The 18438-nt window shown below is 38.8% G+C and overlaps 1 long non-coding RNA gene across 1 annotated transcript; it reads left to right on the plus strand.

The window, feature by feature from the left end:
* The first annotated feature begins 93 nt into the window (after positions 1-93).
* LOC114135328 (uncharacterized) lies at positions 94-16531 on the plus strand. The gene is made up of 3 exons (XR_003593581.1): positions 94-180; positions 3455-3457; positions 16521-16531. It is a non-coding gene; the product is annotated as an uncharacterized LOC114135328 (long non-coding RNA).
* The last annotated feature ends 1907 nt before the right edge of the window (positions 16532-18438 follow it).

Here is an 18438-nt window from a genome sequence, read left to right on the forward strand (position 1 = left end):
GGAGATTTGATGGAAATTGGGTTTGATTTAATCTTGTTCCTCCTGAAATCAGCAATCATCTCCTTTGTTCTCTGGTGCTCAACCTCTGCTTTGCGATTGCACTGCTGCCTTGCAGCAAATAAAGTCTTGGGTTTGAATCCCGGCCTGGTTCTTTTTGCATGGGGTTTGCATGTTCTCCATGTGCATTAATGGGTTCTCTCCGGGTGCTCCGGCTTCCTCCCACAGTACAAAAAGATTTTGTGCACACTAGATGATAAATGGATGATGGAAAAAAAGATTTAACTAGTTTATATTAATAAGTATTATTATTATTAGAGGTAATAATAATAATAACAATATTAATATGAATATATTAGTATGTTAATCAATATACAATTAATTATATAAAATATAATTAGCATGATACGTAGTAATATAGTAATTATTATATTGCTAAGTACTATACTAAAATAATTCTAATAAATCATAATAATTATTGTTAATAACAATAATAAATAATTATCAGTATAATAATAAATAATAATTAGTATTATTTATATTGATAATTATTATTACTATTGGTAGTGATAGTAGTAATAATATAACATAAAGTTATTATAATTTAATATTGTTATTGTTACTGTTTTTAATAATAATAATAATAATAATAGTAATATTAATATTGCCACACACAAAAAAAAACAGAATATGCAGTCCAGTTTATTTGCGATTATTAATAAGTGATCAATGTGGTAGATTAGCTAAAGCTCCACTGATGATCTGTCAGAGTTGCTGTTTAAGTTGCCTTTTTTATTTTCTAACTGAACTGAAACACACAGGACTGACAGGACTGCGCTACGTCCCCATGTGGACGTAGCGCAGTCCTCCAACAACCACACTGATATTAGCTGAGTCCGAATTCAGGGTCTGCATCCTTTATTATTATTATTATTATTATTATTATTATTATTATTATTTTTAAATTATTATTATTGCATCAAAATGTCAATACAATGTATAGAATGGGGGGAAACGAAAAAAAAAAAGCCTGGGGTTACAATGAATAAAAACAATAGAAAGTATAATACAAGGAGCACAAACAGAGATAAGACAATGTTTCAGGAAATATAGTTAAAGAATTTTAGGGCTTCAAGAGTCTTTACAGCTTTGGGATTGGTAGAAATCTGTATAGTTACTGCATCGTGTTGTAATTCAGATAAAAACAGATCAAATAGAGGCTTTTTGCCAGAAAATGTGCATTTATGAATATGAAATTTAACTAGAATTAACAATAGATTAATTACATAAAATTGATTCTTATTAGGCCGATTACGTCATGTGGCGACAAGGCCTGTCCGAATTCGAAGACTTCTTCAAATGCGTCCTTCTTTTCCCCAAATTTGAAGGATGGGTCCGGTGTATCCTTCACAGCCCACCACATCCCATAATTCCTTGCGGGTCCCAACCGGGCGTTCAGGCAAAGCGTCAGTAGCGGTGAAGAGCGGCAAATTATTTTGCTATTTCACACTTAAAAGACCTAGCAAACCTGATGAAACGTACTTTTACAAACATGCACTTCTTTGTGGAACGTCGGGACAGAAAATCCTGATAAAATCGATGAAAGTTTTCAGTTGTAATGTGACAAAAACGTCAGGGAGCGTGGAGCCTTTTTGCCAGGCGCTACTAGCTAATACCTTGCCAAATAAAACGCGACTAAATCTCCCGACTGCTCTTTGTGACCAACTGAACAAATTAAATGTAATTTTTGCCTCTCTGGAAACAAGCTGCCATCAGCGTTCCTCTCATTACATCTCTGCCTTTTCCAAAGACTCCCAGCTGTGCGCCATCCTGCAGGAACATCCATGAAACATTCCTCGCACCGTAAATGCTCCCATTCACCCCCACCGCCCCCCATTTTCACCACTATTTTTACCGACTTACTCACCGAGGACGGGCTTTGTTTGGCACGTAGCATAAGGACGGGTGACCGAAAATAGCCTCCGGTGGGACAAAAGTCTGGTACAAGCGGCGGGAGGCAGAGCTCAATTATAGCTGGCTTTTTTTGTGAATCCTCGATTCAAGCATTGTAATGAAAAGAAGGCCTTTACTGGACATATGCGGCTCTAATTTGGGCTGAAGGGTGCGCAGGGTGATAACACCGGGCACAATAGCGAGCAGGAAGGCACACATTTGGCTTATCTGTGTGGCTGTCAGGCTTGATAACGGAAGTTCCCCATTATACGTCTTTACTATCTTTTCAGTTCGCATCCTTTAGTTTATACGAAACTAATGAGGTGACAGAGTAGGTAATTTTCCTCTAAAGCTTTACAGCAGTTAATCAGTGACAACAGTGTGTGTGTGTGTGTGTGTGTGTGTGTGTGCATGTAAGCTTTTAGTCCAGTTAGTTAAATGGATTGGATTCTGCTCATTTTTGGTCAGAGAGTGACAAATAAAATCGTCTTTAGACATACAGGACTGGAAGGGACCCATCGGTGAAGTCAAGATTAAAATGATCAATATCTTCCACTGTGGTTGTGTGACTTAGCTGATATTTTAGTTCACACAGCAATGAATAATGCTTTTGTTTGACAACTTCCTTTTAGAAAAAATGTTTATGATAAAAAAGACACTTCATATTTTGAGCTAAGTTTGAGACGATAAACAAAATAAGAGTTGGAAGACGAGCATTGATTGGTTCATAACCGTTAAAACAAACAGGGTGAAAATGTGAACATTTCCTAAGATTTGTACTTTCTGTCAATAAGTGTTGTCAGTATCAATCTGATTGATTGATTGATATGATTGATTGATTTTTACATGAAAAAAGTACAAACTTTGTATGCTGCCACAATTACACAGAGCGTGGTGCTGGCCTATCACTTAAAATCCCAGATGATATACACGAAAGTTTCTGTCAATAAAATTATTTTTAAGGATATGAATGTTTTTACTGTAAAAATATCTCCATCAGAGATCAGTGCCGTCAATAATCGGCAGCAGACCTCACACTTCTCTAGAAGCTGAAAGCATCTGTTTCAATCAGCCTATCCAAACACATCCGACTGTATTTATCGCTCAACTAAAGCGGTCCTCTGCACAAACCTCCTGCTTTTCAGGCGTTTGACATTTGCAATTCATGCCGCCATCGGCTGCATACGGATTCATCCCCATCCCAACAAGTTGCCATTCATCATCAGGGACAGCGCGCCTCTTCTCCCCCTCGTTGAGCTGACACGTTGATGCACAGGATGGGACAGGCTCGTAAAGAATGCATAAACCACGCAAAACCTCCAGCCGCAGCAGTCTTATCTCCGTTCGGTTAATCAATGACGCTTGCGAAAGCCGCTCCATCCAGAGACAAGGAGCTGACTGGATTTATTTTTTTTTCATATGGCAGCATCATGCTGACTCTCTTTCTCTCTCTCTTTCACACATCAGCATCCACTTTTAATCGCGGTATCTGGCCTCGCCGCAGCTCGTCAAGAGCCTCACGGTCCTGTCAGTGTGGGCTTGCGGAGAGGGGATAAGAGCTCTTACTGCTGCGCTGTGGAAATAGATGTGCTGGTGAAGCAGCAGCCCACCTCTCCCTGCAGCATCTGTGGAAGTGGCAGAGCGCTGGGGTGACTATTACGCAAGGCGTTCACATCGGCAAAAAAAAAAAGCCGTCTCTTTCCCCGCTGTACACAAACAAGTTCTTTGTATAATTTGAGCTTTGTGTCCTCCCAAATTTCCACAGCCGCTTCTAGCTCCCAACTCTTCCATCTGCAACTGTTTGTTTTGTCAGTTTGACTGACGCTTTGACTCTAACCCCCCACCTCCTACCTCCACATTTTTAAAGTTTTACTTCAAATTCTTTTTCTCACAGTTGCATTCAAAGTCGATGTGCAGGTGCAGCTTTGTTTTGCATCTATACATATCGCTCAATCTGAATCTAAATGTGGTTTGAAAATGAGCGATGATGATGATGATAATTTTCCGGTTTCAAAATTCCAGACTCAAATTTTCTAAAACAGGGGCTAAATGAGGATATCACCTGCGGGGGATGTAATCTGTGACGTGCCTTAAGAAGCAACGGACAAGGATGCATTCAGTTTAACACTAGACGTTGCAACTGATCACAAATTAACAACAGATCATTTTTTAAAAAACTTACTGAATAAGGTCATTTGACTCCAAAGAGCATTTTGTCTTTTGATAAACTTTATATTTGGACATGGTTGAAAGGGGCAGAGTTATGATAAAATTGAGTTTTTTGTTTTTTTTTTACTTTACATATGTTTTAACGTTGTTCCACCATCAAAAACACACCTGGAGTTTGGCTTTGATTCTTTTATGCATGTTTGAGAAATCCTTTAATCTCCCATGGCAACCACTCAACTGTGCAAAACGCCTAGGTTGACCTAGCTCTGCTTTCGAGGCGCATCTCCTCCCCAGAGCTGCATTTTCCACGCTGTTGAGCTTCCGCCTTACAGAACAGCCCTCCCCCACTCAGCTCCTTCAGACTAGCCAGCAGCAATCAGCAAACACCTGGTGGACCATCTGCTGAGCTCGTATAGGAGCTAATTCTCAGTACAACTCTGGTAAAAACGTTGTTAAAGGGTTAATAGAGGAGCGACATTACGATGACTTCCTGAAGGCGCCGTTTCAGAAAGAGCAGGAGTTTTTAAAGAAAGAGAGGCCCAATTTTATGGCGTTAAATTTCTTTTAAGTCATGTTTGATAAATTTAGCATTTTTATAACAACTGGAGTTAACATAGTTACTTAATTATGTGGTAAAAGGGCTTTATGTGCCTGGAAAACACATAATATTTCCCCTTTAAAAATCTAAAGACCCAACACATGCGGGATAAAAGATCTTTCCGCTTAATCTACCTATGTGATTTAACTTTTCTTAGTGGCATTTTTGGTCAGACGAAGTAAAGATGTGCATGTGTGTGCTTTTGTGAATACAAATACTCAGATTTCTGAGGTTCCAAAACTCATCATTTTTCAGGTGTTTCCAGTTCAGAGATATTGAGATGCGTTGGGAACCTGGGTAATATCAGTGGAGGAACCTGCAAACTCAACAAGAAACCTTATTTTTGATAGTTTCAGCCCCATAATGTACTCTGCAAAATTTATAAGGCCAGAGAGCCTCTCTCTGTGTGGAATGTTGCAGTACTTACAGAAAGAACTTGGAAAAGTCTGGAGCCTCGCTCTCGAGACTTGATATGTTTAATAGCTGAGAAGGAACAGTACCAACCGCCATGTGTATAAATTATATAATTTTAGGATACACATTTGGACACCATCATAATTTTTCCATTACCAGGAAAACACATCAGTTGGTGATGAAATAATAATGTTAATTTAACACAATTTTTGGCCACTTTCATACATTGCTCCAATTTTCAGAGAGGATCCTAATGGTTTGTTTCTATGCAGATGACATCCTACTGATCCAGGTCTTAGTTTTAGTAGATATCTACAGATCGTCTCCCTAAATGCGTCACGCCCAAGTCCGGCTCTCGAGTGATACCACCCTTCAACCTTTCGATGCTTCACTTCTCCAACACACCTGAATCAAATGCCTTTCCTTATGAACGTATCAGACCTCTGCAGACGTACCGATGAAGAAGTTCAGCCATCAGATTCCAGTTTTTTGACGCAGGGATTCTCATGCTATGTCTACAACTGTTATTGTGCTGTTGTTGTGAGAGATTCCCAGAAACTAACAAGGCTTTCCTATAAAAGGCGAAGAGAAATCGGTATAGGTCCTGCGGAGGACATTGCTTAACTCTTCGGCGGTTCAATCATCAGAACTGAAAGAATTCAACTTGTGACCTCGGCACCTGCCTCAGGTCTTCTAGAAAAATATAAGCCTGTCACTTTACTTAAAGAAATTGTCACATCTCCAGCTAGCTATTGCCATTATAAATATAACCTCCCAGACACACATTGCTCTCTACAGTTTAAAAACTATGTCTCTTCAATAGAAGAAGAGGGAACCGAAGACTAAAATGTTTTAAAAATTGAAACCTACTATCACAAAGTGTACAGCAGAAGCAAAATCCAAACAAAAGAGCAATGAGAAATATTGTGGCAACAACCAGATTACAAATTAACACACCATTGAAGAAGATGTCCAAGGTACAGTGATTACTGGGACCGAAACAGATGAGACTGGAAAACAATCATCATAGTCAAAATATAAAGAGAAAATATGAAAGGTCAAATAGGAAGCAAATTTAACTTAATGTACGAAGGAGACAGGTTACACTCAGCTGCATCAGTCTACGTTCGTATGGATTCCTGTGATTCCTGTGTTTTTAGGTATGCAATGCATTCCAACATAGTGACATCATCAAAGCATGTTTTAAAGCTGCTCTTCTCACAACATTGAAAACATTTTTGCCATTACTGTGAGGTGGAAGGAACATGACAAATATTTTCAACAACCGCCTTTCAAATTGTTGTGGGTGTGACTCTGGAAGGTTTGCAAGGTTACTGACTCAAATTTTTGCCCATTCATTTTCCTTCCTCCAAAATTGCTCACATTCATAAATTTTCCAACGTATTACAAAGCACACATTGGATTTAGGTTAAACTTTGACAAAGCCACTCCAACATATAGATATACGTTGATCTAGACTTTGTAATTGTACCTCAGGACTGTATATTTATGGTAATTGTCCAGTTTAAAGGTGAATTTCTACACCAGTCCAGTCTCAAGTCTTTTCCACTCAGTATTGAGCTGTATTGCACTGCTTCATCCATTTTTTCCAATAGCTCTTAGTAGGTTCCTTGTCACAATTGAAGAACAGTCTACCACCATCACCCTATTTCCCAATTTGCTGATTTGATGGTGCGTTCATGGTGATGTGCAACGTTAGTTTCTACCATACAGCAGTAGAAAATCTTATACATGCTTTCTTTCAGCGACAACTACCTTTGCGTCACTCTTCCTCAAAGGAAGGATTTGTAAAGAGCATAACTAATAGCAGTCCTATCAACAAGTAACTTTTTTTTACATCTGCCTAAACTTTCTCCCTGACCTGACCGTTGCGTTCCTTGGTCTTCATGGTGCTGGACGTTCACTAATATTCTCTAACCAACATTTGAGTTGGCTATAAGTGGAGACTATTTACTGAGGGAAATTGGTTGCACTATATTGTATTCATTTTCGTCAGTGTCAAGAGCATCACACACCTTGAAAAAACTTGTCCTTTCAAGACGTCTGTCTTCAGCACATTCAGAGCTTCTAGCTACTATTGCTGTTGGTTCAGACTGATTTGAGTGAACAGGTGGTGTGTTAATAGAACATAATGTGCTAATCCAGGTCTATTTTCAGGCTACCCACATGGTTATCATCAGGCATACCATTTGTAGTCATTTAGCCCTGCTAGGGTAGGCATTAATCTGCCTGTGTTTGTGTAGGTTTCTACATTTGGAACAACTGTGTTTCCGTTACCAATGTGCGCAAACATTTGTCTATTTTCTGCTAAATTAAATAAGAAATGAATTTATAATCACATTTGAATGAGCTTGTTCACGCGACAAAGAAATCATTAAAAATCACAGTAGTGATGGATATAAAGACTTACGGTACATTAAATATATTCATAATTCAGTCGTGGTGCATCTTGCATCTATCAGCCATCGGAGGAGACATTAGCATCTTATTAAAGTGTTTGAGGGACAAGTCCTTCTTATTTGGGAGCAGCTACGCATTCGGCGTTTTGGAGAAGTTGTAGTTGGCGATTTTATAGAAAACCTATGGATACAACGCATTTGAATGTCATGTGACTTTATATGAACTGTGCTATGCAGTGAGAGCGCTGGTGGAGTCAGCTGCACATTGTGCAAAAACAATCCATCGTCTTCCAATTACTTCCTGTGCATCTTTTTCAGTGTTTTCGCTGATAGCTGTCGATCACATAAACGCTTTCCATTGCAGTATTGTGAAACACATCTATTTTGATACAGCTGAATTTTTTCTAAATTGCCATTCTTCTGTTAAGCAAATTTATTTTCATAATTTCAATTCGCACAATTTTTGTGGTTAAGGGAAACGTAACTATTGCTCCCGTTTTTAAGAATGGGGCACCTTGTGAGTTATTCTAACTCTGAAGCACAGGGATGTGTGGCCATTCTTTGCAACAGGAACCCCAAATGGTGTAAACATTGCTCCCACATGACGGTCCAATCTTTCCACAGACTCTGTGCCCATATAAACCTGTGTTTTGACAGCAATGCCAGGCAAACTCTGACAGCAATTTGTGGCCCTTGTTTGTCATGGTATAAAGTTGCTTTTCATTCAGAAGAAAACACCAAACATTGCAAAGGAAAAAAAAAGGGTTAAATAATTGTTCTCAGCTGAAAAGTTTACTTCAATTTACAATTGTGTAAAGACTTTACACGTGATAAAAGACTTATTGTACCAGATCGCCATAGTGTAAACAACCTAACTTGACGGGAATAGAAATGTAACATCTATAAATGTTGTAATGATATACAGTATCTCTGCATTAAGACTGTAAAGCAAGAGTTATCTTATTAATATGAATAAAAACGCATGACTATTCAGAATATAGAGCTGAGTGAATGAAATATGCGTGTAATAAAGAGGAACTTATAAATCAGCAGAAACTTAGATTCATTAATTTCGCTATAAAGGCCTCAATCTGAAGCTGGCTCCCTCTGACGGTTTACTAGCAAGTCCTCAGGGAGATAAGATGGTCGTCACAAAACAGAGCGCAATTAAAAAGAGTGTCTTTCAAGTCCAGGCGCCAGTTAGGGCGGTAGGATGCAGAGATGACAGCGGGAGTCATGGAAACAGCAGATGGATGGAGTCAGACAGCTTCTACAGGCAGATAAAGATGACAACCTGTCAAAGGACCCCGTGTGTTTGTTCTCCTCACACCCTGTGAGAGGACAGAGAATTACACAAAACAAGCAGCTGAATTTCGAGAGAATATTATTGAAATGAATTATTCCCTTTTACACAATGCTGCTTTGCCCGTTGGCCTAAATACAATCACTCGCATGATCCGAATGAAAGAACAAACGCACATAAACTGTTGCCATGCTGCATCTTTGACCCACATGGTTTAACATAGTGGGGCAGAAGTTGGGTAGCTTTAACTAAATATTGCTTTAAAAAATTGTGACCCAGTTTGTTGGGTTAAGAGAAGAGGCTTCATTCTTCAGTGGCTTCCATTTTGAACCACACAACAACCTGTGTCTTCCAGAGAATGTAAAAAGAAAGGTTAAGATAACCAGAAAAACTTTATACTAATGCTAATAATTAATGTTAACTTAATAATAGTTAATGTTAACATGATAATGTTAATGTAAATCGTTTGTGTTCATGACTTTAGTTAACACTAAAGAACTCTGAAGAACCAGTTTGTTGATTGTTAGCATTACATTTTTGCCTGTTAGCGTAAGGTAGTGCTAGCTAAAAACACTCACACTCAAGACCAAATAGCATCGTTCGAGATACAAAAATGGAGGGTTTTTTTTTTAACTTTGATTTTTGTCGTCTTTACTTCAACCACTCTTTGACCTGAGATTGGTAAAAAGTTATTTTTAATTACTTTTTGGCTGAGTTTCCTTAAGTCTTGCTAGGTGCAAAGGTCAACACAGCAGCATACAACAAGCCACAGTACAGCATTATTATCAATAAAAATATTTATTCGACCCAAATGTTATGGTTTTTTGGGGGGGGGGTTTAGCAATCTTTAGTAATAAAGGTTAGTAGTTATTCTTTTCGTACCATTATTTGGTAACCTTAACATAAGACAGTAGTAACTTTTAACTAATTTTTTTGTTTTTAACCCAAATTTATTGTAATGGGTCAAACTTGATAATTAAGCATTAAGGTAGTAAAATACTCAAGTTGTATTGTTCTTAAGCCATGTTTGTAGCGTGTGGAGATGTTTAATCACCGAGACATTTCCAGCCCACGTCTGACTTATAAATACGCCTTTCTGATCTTGTGTAGAATGGATTAGTTATGCAAGACCTTTTCCCCCTTAAAATTAGCACTCATCCCAGAAGCTAATAAAAAGCCAGTGCTTTTCACGCTCTACCACGGCAATTTGTAAAATAATTATAACTTGCTAGGGACGAAGGGGGAGGACAGCAAAACAAGCCCCTGCCAGCTCACTAGGCACAAAAATAAATAAATAAAAAAGCTGTGACTTCCCCAAAAAGTCAGGCCTCCATTTTGTTTTTCTTATCCAGACACTTGGTTACTACTGCCACCCAGATATATCTGGAGAGGCAGGAATTTGAGTTTTGCACTTGAAGTTTGTCACTAGTTCAGTTGAGGCTTTGAAAAATGAATAAATCCTATTATTTTTGAAATGAAACTTATATGTATATATATATATATATATATATATATATATATATATATAAAGTCAATATTTTTTTAACACATTTCTTAAAATTATCATTATTTCCTGACAGTATAAGACAGATAAAATGTGAAAAAGAGGTTAGGGTTGAGCTCCTTCTTCCATTGCTCCCAGTACACCCAGTACACCACTCAGTCAGAAACAACCAACCAGAGCCAGGAGGAGGACCTTAGCGCTGCCAATCACTCTTGTGCTCACCCATTTGCTCTTTGCTAATCTGGTCCACCACAACGTAGCCTGCCAAAAAATCCAAAGTCTAGTTAGCATAGCCACAGATAACACCGGATAAGTGGATTTCCTGTAAAGGTGAGTTATTTCTCCACAATTAGCTTGTTGAGCAGCATACAGGAGGTTGATTGACAGCGCTAAGACCCTCTCCCTGGCTCTGATTGGGTGTTTTTGACTGGGAGCAGTGCCTTTTTGCAGACCTCCCCACAATAGTAGCAGAAGGTGAAGGAGCTTAATGTTTTTCAAAAAACTCATCTGTCTCATACTACTGTCATGACATGGTGACAGTTTTAATAAATATGAAAAAAGATTTTTTGTAAAAGTTACATACTGCAGCTTTAATGTTTAACTACCATAAGTACTAGTGAATCACCTTATTTTATAAACGTATAATTTTGACTCTAATCTTATATGTCAATCTTATTTTAACTGTGTTGACATTTCTGAAAATTAATTCCTATAAACTCCTAGTGCTTCAATCAATCAAAATGGACTCCACAAAGATAATCAAATTTAAAGGATATGATATGAGCAGTGTCAGACTGAGTGATATATACAGTATATTTTTTCGACTCACTCCAGTAATCGGGTTAGCTGCTTCGTGAGACATTTTTACTGCCATACAGAGAATTCAACTTGCAAAGTGTAGATGACATTATGTCAGGCCCACAGAACTAGCCAAGGGCACAATGAGACCTGACACCAGTGGTGGCAAAAAAAAAAAAATCTTCCTTAAACATCAACTGTGAATGTGAGATGGTGTCAGCTCCATCGAGGCTGAGCTCCACCAGCGTGGCCAGAACCATTTCTGAGAGGCAGAAACTGAATACAGTAGATGCATTTGGTATCTGGTAGTACCCAAGGTCAACCAAAATGTAGTAAATGCTACTCTCAATACGGTAAAACAAAAAACATTTAAGAGGACCAGACAAAAGATAATCCCTCAAATGTAGACTTCTTAAATGTAATAATAAATGTTATAATATGCAGACTGAGTCACCAGGTGTTAGCTCCGATCTACAGGTGACACCAGATGGTTTCACAGCGAGCGGCGATAAACGTTGCCCATTTAGCTGCACAGCAGGACAGGAGCGACGTGCCAGCTGCATTTCCCTCAGGTTGCGATGCTGTTCGTGACGCCGTTGTTCGTTTGGTCGGAGTGAACGTTCCAGCTCCTCTGACGCTTTTAATTCACACAATCTCACCTCTTGCCTCCCACTTAAAAGATTCCTGTCAGTCATCAGCTGTCCTTGATGATGAACAATTGCTGCTGACTAAAACCCCTCCTGGTCTGTTGTCTCCCAAATTAGAAACACCAGTGGCAAGATTATTATTATTTTTTGCTTGGATTTGTTATTACACCTTATTCTGTTAAGACTTGCAGCAAACTTGTTTGAGTGTTGTTTCAGAGATTATTTTTATTATTATTTTTTATTTTACCAGGATAAAAGCCCATTGAAATTAAAAGCCTCTTTTCCCATTTAAAAACAAATACAACATAAAACCTAACACAGTTGAAAATGATGAGCTAATTAAAAAAAAAAAAAACAGGCACATGTCATTGAAACAGCATCAAGAACATTTAGTTTGGATGTAAAAGCACAAAGCGACACAAAAATTCAGTCAATCTCAATGTCAGCTCAGTAGCAAGTTCCAGGAAAAGGAAGCAGAGCAAACGAAAACCTTCTCACCCTAAGTCGTGTAAGCTTAAAGTATCAGAGTAAACACTTCAGGACTCCCAAGTAACGCCTTGTAAATAAATGTAAACAGAATACATGAACCCCTCTGAAATGTGGAATAATAACACAGCTTAAAGTCATAGTTTTTGTCAATAAGTCACGTGGAAGTTGGTTTGTGGTAAGGATTAATATTTCCCAGTTAAGTAGGAAAATAAATTAAAAAGCTGACTGAAAATGTAAAAAGAACAAAACCTACGTGCTATATGTTACGTGAGACTTGAGTTCCAGCCTTACCCTGGCAGGCTTGTTTAAAAGCGTTTAGCAAGAGTTATGCTAACCGTCACCATGGTGATCAGTGATCGCAAACATTAGCCCTGCGTCCCAACTAACCGTGCACGAGACACTTTAGTGCAGGTATCTGATCTGAAATAATGGCGTTCTTTATGTCTGTTTTATTTGAAGTGTAAAAGTCAGTAAACCAGCCGAGTCTTGTGACTCGCATAGCAACGGCGCTAAATGCTCTGCGCTGCTAACGCTTGGATGTGGAAATGATGAAACAGCGGTGTACTTGGCCAGTTTCTTGCTAACGTAGTTACACTTTCATCAACTATGCATTACTGTCACTTGCGCAACATCACACTTATTACAAGGAAAAATGGACATTCTCCCTCAAGTTTATTTGCCGCACCTATACACAATCAATGCCGTCTAAAACAATAAAGCCGCAATAACTCCCTGCTAACCGCGCTTATGTTTAGCCTGTCACCAACATTGTTCTGCCGTTGTATCCAGATCGACTGCTGCGACTGGCTCATCTTGCTAGACCTGTGAGAGTTTAACTTTATGTAGAAAAATAAATCATATACAGGAACAATAACTGTAAAAAAAAAAAAAAAAAAAGAACCAAAAACACTATGCAGGGCATCTAAAGCTCTGCAGAAATATTATGACACTTCCAAGAAAATCTATACTTCAAAAGGTTGTATGCGGCCCCCACGCCCCAGCACCACCACCTACTTGAATCCTTTTTCTTCAAGCAGTCACAAAAGTGCCTCAGTCTCTCAACTTGTGCTTTCTGGGAAGGAGAGCCATGTAATATAGCTGCACTTTCACAGAAGCTTATCAGCTGTGGGGGGCAGCAGCAGAAGTGCATGACGATTCTGCCTTAACACAGACAACTCACGAGGCAATATTCTTGCCAAGTAGATGCCGAAGCGGAGAAAAGCGACTGTGCGTTTAGTTTGTGAGCTTTTAAAAGCTTCAGGTTTGGAAATGTGTGTCCGTAAGCCACGAGTTAAGAGTTCAGTTTGTCCCTACTTATCCGCGTTGTGCCGTCCAGCAGTTTGTCTTCTGGTTTCCTAACAGAAGATATGTCACGTTTCACAGTGGATGCAGATTTCAGCCCAATTCTACATCATGCTTTGTTGTTCTGAAGAAAGACATGGTGGTGGTGTTTTTTCTTTAAATTATGAAATGAAACCTTATCTTCTTCCTTCTTTTTACCATTTTTCAATGCAGACACAAAGCTCATGTCTCATTACAGCAATTTTGTGTCTTCATATGATGTTGAAATTTACAATGTTGATAAATTTAAGATGGGAAACATTAACAGCTGTTGATTTAATCACAGGTGGATGAGAGCGCGGTCGGGCCCAGAGAGAATAATTAGTCCACAAAAGGCTCTGCAGGTTTTATCTTGTCCATTTGAGACTCTAGCTGCAAGAAATATGTTGTCTTTACACAAGATTACAATTAAATTTGAAAATGTTCCTACTGCATGTTTAGCTACAGCAATTAGATGCATTTTGTCAGTTTTTTCTCTCTGTGTCTGAGCAAAATGAAGGAGTGCTTGACTATAGCTTCCGTCTGATTGAGTTTTAGAATCTAAAATTCTTAATTACATGTGTGGCATCACCTGTAAGTGACTTTTTAGGGCCTCTACAATGAAGTTTTGACAGCTGGACCACTGTGGTGTAAGTAAAACCTCACCAGTGAGGCACAGCCTTATGTAGAGAGAAGTGAGACTAGCAACCATTTTACTGATGAAATTGGCTATTCTGGTTACACAGTTGCTGGTTTGTTTGTATTTCACCAAAAAAATCAGACTTGTTAAAATTCACAATAATCATTACGATTTGCTCGCACATCCATCAAATTCCTTCCCTCGCCCTCTTCTCCTACTTGTTGCGGTTTATTGTGCTGAGATAGCGCTGACAGAAGAAGAAGTTTTATTTATATAGCACTTTTTCAGCACCAAGGCAGTTCAAAGGGAGAGAAGCAAGATGTATAACTGAAATTATTTTACTGTTGTAGACAGAAACAAATGTAGCAAAGCGTCAATTTACATGCAGTCATTCACTCTTGGAACAAACATATACTGGTTGGAACCCAATAAGAATAAAAATTATAGTTACAAAAGCAAGAAAGACATGAGAAATGATCCCAGGTTGAACCTTTCTACACCTGTCCCACTTCAAGAATGATTTACTCTGACCAGTATTCCGGTAATCTAAAATAATTACTTAATGTGAAAAAGTTCTAAAACTTTGAGGGATTTTCTTAAGCTCCTCCTAATTAATCTTTCTCAGGAAAACAAAACCTGTTATGATTAATGGGTCATTCGCCTTTTGTAAAGTCAGATCTTTTGGTTTTAGGGGTTTGCATCAAACAAGTAGAGATGTGAAAACAGCAAGTTTTATTCTAACAGCGGTTTACATGACGAGACCCGGTTCTGGATTATACTCCCCATTGTTGCATTTACTTTATTGTGTTTATGTTGTTACTCGTTTTAACCCAACTTGAAATCTGTTGTCTTCGTGAACCTTAACTTTCCAAAAGTTATTATTAGTTATAAAAGTATTTAAGTTTGATCTAATAATGCTATGTCTATTGCAACTGTTGGCGGTGTCCTCTGTCTTGGGTTTACATTTTCTCATGGCACTTGGTCATGGAAGTCACTGTGAAAACCAGCCTTCTAAAATGATGAAAGTTTCTGAAGAATTTTGCGGCAATTGCAAAAAAGAAAAAAGAAGCCAATGTCAAGATTGGCTGCCGATAGTAATCTACTGAAACTGCGGAAAGCTTGGGAACGAGCAGAAAGGCGAGTGGAACACACCGAAGCTGCTCCACGTCTAAAGAGCAAAGCTGTGTAAATGAACATGTTTCACCTTGAACACATGCTGGCTCTCTCAGGGACTCCAAGGGGGAAAAAACTGAGCTTGACTCGCATAATTAGAGATACATGAATAAATCAGAGACCGGAACAGAAAAAGATAAACTTGTACTGCCATATGTTACTACTTTCCTATTTATCCGTAAAGAAACTGTGTTTGCAAGTTGCTTTCTTTGCACTTTTTCAAATGTTGCTAGAATATTTTCATTCATTGTGACCACCATGATCCATATTTTAAATATTTCATTTAACCTTTGTGTTTTCAGTTGCTGCCTGACACCAATATGAATCACTGCATATGTCTGTATGAATATATTTCCTCAGCTAAGAGCATGTCCTACATTTCGCAGTAATTACCGTAAATGTGGTTTCTGCTATATATTAAAATTTTTTTTTTTTTGCCCCGCAAGGGGTCTTTTTTTGTGGGCTCTAGTGTTGCTTTTTTTCAAAGTAGGCTGACAGGAAAGGGGGAAAGAGAGGGGGGAAGACATGCGGCAAACGTCGTTGGGTCTGGGAGTCGAACCCACGACAGCCGCGTCGAGGCTAAGTTTTGCCTGAATGTGGGTCGCGCTAACCCCTCCGCCACCACGGCACGCCCGAGGTTTCTGCTATATTTGAACCAAATGTAAAAACAAGACTCCGTTTCCCAACGCTGCACAACAAAAGCCCTCCCCTCTACAAACAGGGACGACATCAATGTTAAAGATATGAGCAGACATTGGAATCCTTCTCATCTCAAACTTCAGGGTTGGAAAGATGGATCAGATTGTGAGACAGGATGAGACACTTGTCTCCTGTCAGCGCGGACGTAATCACATATGGGGTTTTCTTTTTTTTTTTTTTTTTTACATATTTGTTCAAACTGTCACTATGTCCTGGCTATAGAATATGAGACAGATAATCTGTAAAAAGATCAATTTAAGCCTCCTCCCTGGGCTCTCGTGAATGCTAACTAGCCTTAGCATTCTGGCAGGCTATGTTGTGGCGTAGCAGAATAAGGGAGGGGGTGATTGACAGCACTAAGACCCTCCTCCTGGCTCCAATTGGTTTCTGACCGAGTAATGTATTTCCGCATGCAGCACTGGGAGAAGGCAGTGGAGCTCAACTTGTTCACATATTGTCTCAACTTATACTGTCAAGACATGGTGACAGTTTTAACAAATATATGTATATATATATATGGGCGTGCCGTGGTGGCGTAGGGGTTAGTGCGACCCATATTTGGAGGCCTTCGGTCCTGGACGCGGCCGTCGCGGGTTCCACTCCCGAACCCGACGACATTTGCCGCATGTCTTCCCCTCTCTCCTTCCCCGTTTCCTGTCAGCCCACTGTCATATAAAGGACACTAGAGCCCACAAAAGACCCCGTGGAGGGGTAAAACAAAATAATATATATATATACTTTTTAAAATAAAAGTTACATATTGCAGTTTTAATGGACAAAACAGTGCAATATCTGTCTGTCAGGGAGCATGGTGTGACTGGGAAATGCAGGCAACCTTCTGAGAGTCTGACTTGCCCTAGTAATGCTAACAGTGCCAGTTGCTAATATAAGATGCTAGTCAGGTTTTCTTTGCTCTAAACTAGCTATCGTTGCGTCTCTAGTGTGAAATACGTATTCCCTCTCGTGGTTTGAAAACACAGAAGCTTCTTTCTTCTCATTCAGATGTTATTTAGTCTTGCTGACGGTATTATTACTAAGACAAAACACAAGTTAAAGTCTTAGAACTCAGGCTATCTCTGAGTATGTTTTCGTCTTGCATCGCAACGTGAAACTTGTTTGTGCTTCCATATGTAATGCTCCAACGCGCCGCCATATTTGTGCACACGGCAGTGTGTTGGAGTCATTTCAGCCGCTCTGGTTGACCGCTTTGTCTGTTTGGGATCTCGGCGTTGCTGAATCACCTTCAGCAAGAGAGAAATTAGAGCGTCTTAGATAAACATTCTGTAAAGGGACTAATGAATGAAAACCCCAGAATGAGTAGCTGGCAGTGCTGCTAACGAAAAATACAGAACAATTATCTAGCCGAACGAGCACGCACAGCATTAAAATTCATGAAATGCCTGCCTGTTTGTAAGAAAATAATTTCTTTTCCATCAGAAGTTTTTGTTTTTCCACATCGGAGAAAAGCAGCTTAATGTGACCGACAAAGATCGCGTTGTATCTGCGGCCGCTGTACGCTCGGCAGCTCCTTTCTGAAACGTCTCCGTCTGTACAGCCAAGCAAACGTCTGCTGTGTTGTTGTTTTCAACCTGAGCCAATTAAAACAGGCCCTCTTTCTCGCAAACTGTTCTGCAAAGTCAAACGCTCAGCCGGGCTTTCACGTTTAATCTCTCCCAAATGGCGCGCGAGTTTCTGCATGTTTGGAGAAGATAGTTATGTCTCGACAAAAAAGGAGGCCTAGAGGTGTTTGAGAAAAGGTTCATAGACACTGGAACAAACGTAGCCAATTTTAGCTTTAAGATTTCAAAATAATAATAATAGAAAAAGAAAACTAAATTCAGGACGGCGACGATGGAAAGGTGCAGTTCAAATAAAATTATATGAAACTATCTAAATCTCTTTCTGCATGAATTAGAAAATGTAAAATTATTATGACAAAGCAATATGGCACTGAATAAGCTATGTTGTGTTGTGCATTTGAAATATGTTTAATATTTTTCTGAACTGAATAGCTAATTTTATTTTCAGATGAATATTACAAATTTATCCTTCTTTCTGCTCCTTTTCAGTCATGATTTTTTTGAGTGGTTACATGAACTATTCATATTTATTATTGAGTGAATGAGATTTTTAAAAAAAAAAAGCAAAATGAAAATTAAATGGAAACATCTTTAGTAATTTGATCTCAGCAGTATTATCTGTGCATCACTCTGATCCAGAATAACACTTCCTTCTAATATCTTCAGTGAACAAAGAAAGAATGAAAAAAGAAAAAACAAAAGTTTAATTTTTTTTTGCCTTCTATTTTTCCCAC

The sequence above is a fragment of the Xiphophorus couchianus genome, chromosome 20, assembly GCF_001444195.1.
Source record: "Xiphophorus couchianus chromosome 20, X_couchianus-1.0, whole genome shotgun sequence".
NCBI lineage: Eukaryota > Metazoa > Chordata > Actinopteri > Cyprinodontiformes > Poeciliidae > Xiphophorus > Xiphophorus couchianus.